The sequence below is a fragment of the Echinops telfairi genome, unplaced genomic scaffold (genome assembly GCF_000313985.2).
Source record: "Echinops telfairi isolate 266 unplaced genomic scaffold, ASM31398v2 ScPeMD7_1;HRSCAF=3_0, whole genome shotgun sequence".
Classification (NCBI taxonomy): Eukaryota; Metazoa; Chordata; class Mammalia; order Afrosoricida; family Tenrecidae; genus Echinops; species Echinops telfairi.
Window position 1 is genome coordinate 81,615,933 of NW_022103896.1, and position 6,736 is coordinate 81,622,668.

Sequence of the window (6,736 nt, forward strand, 5' to 3'; positions counted from 1 at the left end):
TTGCTGGTGTTTGAAATACCAGAGACCTTACAAACCATTAGAATATGATGCTGACAGACATGTGATGGCCAGGTACTTAGATGCAGTTATATATATTCATGTGTATCTATATATTACATATATTATTATATTGTCTATATATTACATTAAAATAAATCATTCTTTTACAGGAAAAATCTTTTTTCAGAGTAGGGGAGTTACAGTAAAGAGTAGCATTTTTACTACTGATTTTATTTAGATAAATAGAAAGGAGTGAGCAGATATAATATTTGGTCATATAAAATACCTAGAAGACATTCCAAACCAATGGGTAAGATTCCCTGTGAATGCTCTGTCAACTTTGTAGGTAATTTAAAGCTCTGAAGATATTCAGACCAGAGAGCTGAAACAAATCAACTTCTTGGGGGGAAAACACAGCTGTGGGAGGCCTTTTGCCTTTCTCTTTTCATTTTGCTGTGATAAATGTTCTGCTATTGAACTCACTCAATGTCATTCTTACATGCATAATATCAGATTTTATACAGGTTATGATTATTATTTTGGATCACTCCCTGGATTATTTCCCCCATGTGCAATAGAGACTCAAAGAACCTGATCTGGTTATATCATTTATAACATAATGATTGAAGTGACAACATTCTATCATTGCTAACAACCAGGGACACAATAGGAAAAACCTCTTGTGATGCATGGAATTTCCCTGTAGGATGTCTTGGCGAATAAGAAGGTCTGAGTCATAAAATGTTGTATAAATATTATGTTGTCCTAGTTTTCCTATTCTGCTCACTTGTGTTATGTAAAAATAAGCACATACATACACATAAACACATTTTGTATCTTAAATCTGAAATTCATTAAAAATTTTGCATTCATATCCTTGCATTTCCCTGCCCCTTGTTAAAAACAAAAACTTTCAGCATCATGAAATTTATTTGGTGTGCTATAAATTAAAATGTCCCTCTATTGACATATAAATGCTTCTGAATGCAAAATAAAATTATTCATTTTGAGTTGAGTAACTACTATTTTGCTGTACAGTGAACCCTCGCCACTTCGCGCTTCGACTTTCGCGGCTTCACTCTATCATGGTTTTTGCGTAACAGCACCCACTGCCTACACCCGCTCCTTCAGAGGAAAAAGACGGCGACCCACCTGTAGAGTACATCCCTTAAGTCATTTCATAGGCTATTGATTACAGTATTTGTAAGAACTATGTATAATAATACTGTATGTGAAATATGTAATACTGTAAACTAGATGCCATAAATAATATAATAAATAATAAATGATAATTGTAACGTCCAAAATGTTTTACTGTATTTTCCTTTTTTCATTTAATAAATTGGGTAATACGAGTGTAATGGTGACTAAAGGGTGTTTTTTCTTTTATTTATTTATTTATTTCTCTTTTTTAACATTTTATTAGGGGCTCATACAACTGTTATCCCAATCCACACACACATCAATTGTGTAAAGCGCATTTGTACATCGTTTCTCAAAACATTTTCTCTCCATTTAAACCCCCGACATTAGGTCCTCATTTTTCCCCTCCCTCCCCGCTCCCCCCTCCTGCATGAGCCCTTGATAGTTTATAAATGGGTATTTTGTCATATCTTGCCCTGTCCGACGTCTCCCTTCATCCACTTTTCGGTTGTCCAGGGAGGAGGTCACACACAGTTCCATGTAATCGGTTCCCTCTTTCCTACCCATTCTCCTAAAGGGTGTTTTTTCATGTCCTCTATGCTCTAACTACGAAAATATTTGATTTACAAATAAGGAATCGTACTTCGCGGAATTTCATTCATCACGGTAGGGTCTAGAACCGATTAACCGCTATAAACGAGGGTTCACTGTATTAGTCTTTCCCCATAGCTTGATTTCCCTTTATCATAGAATAGATTTCAAAAATTCCACTTCTCCCTGCTTTGGAATAAGAATCAGACAGAGAATGGATTTTCTTTTCTTTGTAAAGAATTCTAAAATCTTTAGAACATAATTTTCATTACATAATATATTAACTTTCTTACAAATGTTTTTTACATTGTCATAGTCTCCTGGGGTGGCTGCACCGAAATGCCACCAACTTGGTTTAGAAACAGAAATCTCTTCTCCCGTTTGTCTAGCGGTGAGAAGGGCATCCGCAGAGCCAGGCTTTGTCTGCCAGCACTAAGGGACGGTCATTCCTTGTACCCTCCAAAATCGGAGAGTGTCAGGCCTTTCCAGGTGGTCCTTGGTTCAGATTTGTACCCCTTTGCGTCTATGACTCTCTTTCTCTAGCTGCTCCTCCCTTTTGTAAAACCTCGCTCAGAAGGGATTAGAGCCCTTCTGCCTGCATATGAGGAGGCTCTGGTGGTTCAGCGGCAGAAAGCTTGAGTGAGATCCAGTTTCAATTTCTGGCCAGTGATTTCATCAATGGAAGGTTGTGTGCTGCTATGATGCTGACCAGTCTCAGAGGTGGTTCCAGACCAAAAGGAACTACGAAGGAAGTATTGGCAACCAATTCTGAAAATCAGTTAAAATATTATGGAATACAACTGTCTAATGTACAACCTACCTTGAGAATGGCATAGAAAATGGCATAAAAACCAGGCAGTTTTTGATTCTCTTCTTTATAGGTGGCCTCCTGAGTCAGGGACCAGCTACACAGCACCTAACAAAAAGCACAACACTAATATGAGTGGAACAGATAACATCTGCAATGACCCCCAAGTACCTATTCACAAGCACAGTATTTAGGGCTTCAACTTATCTTTTGCTCTTGCGTTGTTGGGAACTGTCGACTAGGCTACAATTCATAGAAACCCTACATACAACAAAATAGAATAGTGCTCAGTTCTGCACCATCCACACAATGGTGGATTTGTTTAATCCCATTTTTGCAACCACTGTATGAATCTATCTCATTAAGTCTATCTCATCATATGAATCTATCTGCCTCCACTTTTCACTGACGTCTATTTTATCAAACGTAAGGGTCACGATCCAAGTCATCAGTTCTGCTTAAGTATTCCTGATTCGTTGTCCAAATTTTGCATGAAATGGATAATTTAAAAATACCATGATTTGGGTCAGGCACTCCTTAATCTCAAAGTGACATCTTTCCTCTTTGACAACTTTCAAAGTATTTGCATACCACATTTGATGTCCAATGCAATTCGTTATTTGATTTCTTAATTGCTGCTTCAATTGGCATTAATTTTATATCCAAGTGAAATAAAACTTTTGATAGTTTCAATCTTTTCTCTGTTTACCATAATGTTGCTTATTCTTTAAGTTTGGAGAAGTTTTATTTTCTGGATGTCGAGGTATAATCCTTACTGAAGACTGCTGTTTTAGACTGAGTTCACCAAAGAAGTATAAGTAGTGAAGGAAGGATAGATACACAGACAGACAAATGCAAATTTATCATAAGGAAATGGCTTACAAGATTGTAGGGTCTGGCAGGTCCTAAATTTATAGTTCAAATGTCAGGCCGGGGGCATTGTCCTGGCTCATGTATCTGCAGGCACTGATGAACCTAAGATTTCCATGACAGTCAGCTAGCTTACAGTTGTGGAGATTACTCTCCCAAGTCCAAAGAATTAGAGGTCAGATGATGACGCGCAAGAAGTAGGATGCAGACTGATCATAAAGTAAGAGAGCGTTACAAAAGCTCTATGTATGAGAGAACTTCAATGAATGTATGAAAAATTTTCATTATATCTTAAATTAATTTTTTCAGAAACTCTTTGGAGCCTGCTTGTATCTTGGAGGAAGGCAACACCTCTGAGGGAACTCTCCTTCAATTGACTGATGGCTTGTACCAGATATTATAATGAAGGTAACTGCAATACATCAGATCTCATCATAGGAGATAATTGTGTCATTACAGAACTATAAAACTACATCACAACTGTCAAACTACTGGGAACCATGGCCCAGCAAGTTGACACATTATTTTAGCTATCACAGAAGAATGATCAGGTGGAAGAATATGAAAATATAGAAAAATAGCAACATCCTTAAGTATGCAACTTGATTAAAATAAACATATTTTAATTAGGCTTGTATGGATAATGAAAAAAATTGCTCAATATGTTTCATAAACTCACATGGATTCATGGGAAACACAGCAAGACCATATTTATGAAATAAACTACTTTCTATAGAAACCTAAAGAATTTTCAGAAAGCCCAAAACAGCACTCCAACTACTTTTAGCTCAACTTATTTGAATTGCTGATAGTAACAAGGCAAAACTTCCCAAAACTCATTTGCAAAAAAAGTAAATCTGATGTGTACGCACATGGAATGCTTCCTTGACTGCGCCTTCCCTGAAATCACAGCCGGCCATTCACACTGGGCTTCCTCAACTCTTACAGTCAGACTGAGACCTGAGGTGGGATCCTTACACCTGCCTGCAACTGGCCTCCTTCAATCCCAATGTTCGCTGATTAATTATCAATTAACTTTTCATAAGATATGATGACCAGTTGTTTTCACTGTTGACTTATGTGATCAATCACTATCAGGCTGCATCTGTATAAACTGATTTGTGATTGAATGCCCCACTTGTCTGTCAGTTGCTGTAATGCTGAACGCTATGCTACTAGTATTCCAAGGACACAAAGGCACCCCTGTGGTGGGAAGGTTTCAGCAGAGCTTCAAAAGGAAGACAAACTAGAAAAAAGGTCCTCCTTCACAGTGATCCACTGTGAAGAAAAAAATAGCTACTAAAAATGACAGAAACTTGGCTAATAAGTTTTTGGAGATGAGACCAGTTAGTTTGGAAGACACCCCAGAGGAAATACTACCTCCTCAGAGTAGAGATACACATAAATTTTAGCCATAAATTTATGTCTCCAGAATGTTGGCCCTCCTAGACTACCCTGCATATCCCTAATACATTATGCATAGCATCTGTGTTTATAGTTCTTCATTTTGAATGTGCTCCTACAGCAAATATGAGATACAAGGGCTCAAATAGTTAAAAATGAATTTTTTTTGGGGGGGGGAACATTTTTAAGGTAAATGGTTCTTATTAAATGATCTACAATATAGTCCCTGGAGAAGTACACATTAGGCTTGGTACAGGGGCAGCAAAAAATAAAGCAAGCCCTTGACAAGAGAGATTGCCACAATGGCTCAAACCCGAGAACAGTTGTGAGCATGGCACAGGGCAGGGCGGTGTTTACGTTCTTTTAAACATGCAGCAGCTGTGAGTTATCGAACAGCAAAAGCAAAATACAAGAGGATTTCAAAGTTTGTTGGTAAATGGAATTAAAATGTAATGAAAATTTCCCACCAATGTTTGAAGTCCCCTCATATTAATAATACATTTCTTTAAAATAAGAATGCCCAGTGGTGCTGGGGGCTATTCACAGAGCTGATAACTGCAGAGTTGGTTCGAACCCATCAGCTGTTCTTCAGGAGAAAGATGAGGCTATCCGCTCACAGGCAAGCGATTCTAAGTCTCCAAAACACAAAGGGGCAGGTTGACCTTGTCCCATGGTGTCTTCAATAGTCAGAATACACTTGAGGACAGTGATTTTTTTTTGAGGGGGGGGGAAGGGAATTTATTGTTTATTATTACTTTTTCCCCTCAAATTAATATCATTTATTTATTTATTAGAAATCATTTTATTGGGAACTCTTACAACTCTTATAACAATCCATACATAAATTATATCAAGCACATTTGTACATATATTGCCATCATCATTTTCAAAAAATTTTTTCTACGTGACATCCGCTCCTCTTTTTTCCCTCCCTCCCATACCCAATCACCCTTGGGAACTCTTGATAAATGATTATTTATGTTTTCATACACCATCTGCTGTCTCTCTTCACCCACGTTTCAGTTGTTCATGCCCCTCAGGGCAGTGGTGGGGTGGAGTTATACATTGATCCTTGCATTGGGTTCCCTTTTTCTTCCCCTTTTGCCCCCCACCTTCCCTTTACCCTAATGGTATCGTTACTCCCATTACTGTTCCTGGGGTGGGTTGGCGGGGGGCGGGGGGGGAGGGGTTCCTGGATTCTGTGTGTCCAGAGCTCTTATCTGTACCAGTGAACATGCTCCAGCCTAGATATATTTATAAGGTAAAACTGGGGTCATAATAGTGTGGGGTGGAGAGAGAGTAGCATTAAAGCACTAGAGAAATTTTGTGTGTCTGTCAGTGCTGCCCTGAACTCTGGCTGACTTTTTCATTCTTTGTGACCCTTCTGTGAGGGAATGTCCAATTTTCTAAAGATGGACCTTGGGTCTCCACTCCAACCCCACTCATATGATTCTTTTTGGTCTTTTACTGCTGATACTTGATCCTGTCGACACCTTGTGATCACACAGGTTGGTGTGATTCTTCCATGTGGGCTTCTTGATAGCTACTTGTTTAACTTCAAGCCTTTAAGACCCCAGATGCTATAACTTTTAATAACCGGGCACCATCAGCTTTCCTCACCACATTTGCTTATGCATCCATTTTGTCTTCAGCAATCATGTTGGGAAGGTGAGCATCACAGAATGCCAGGTTGTTAGAACAAAGTGTTCTTGCATTGAAGGAGTACTTGAGTAGAGGCCCAATGTCTGTCTGCTTCATTGAAACTAAACAAATAAATATATGTACATAGGCCTATATCCCCATCTTTATATATTAACATATTTACATATGTACATGCCTATATTTATATCTCTATAAATGTCTTTTGGTTCCTAGTTCTTTTCTCTATTTCCTTTTACTTTCCTCCTGTCCCACTGTCTT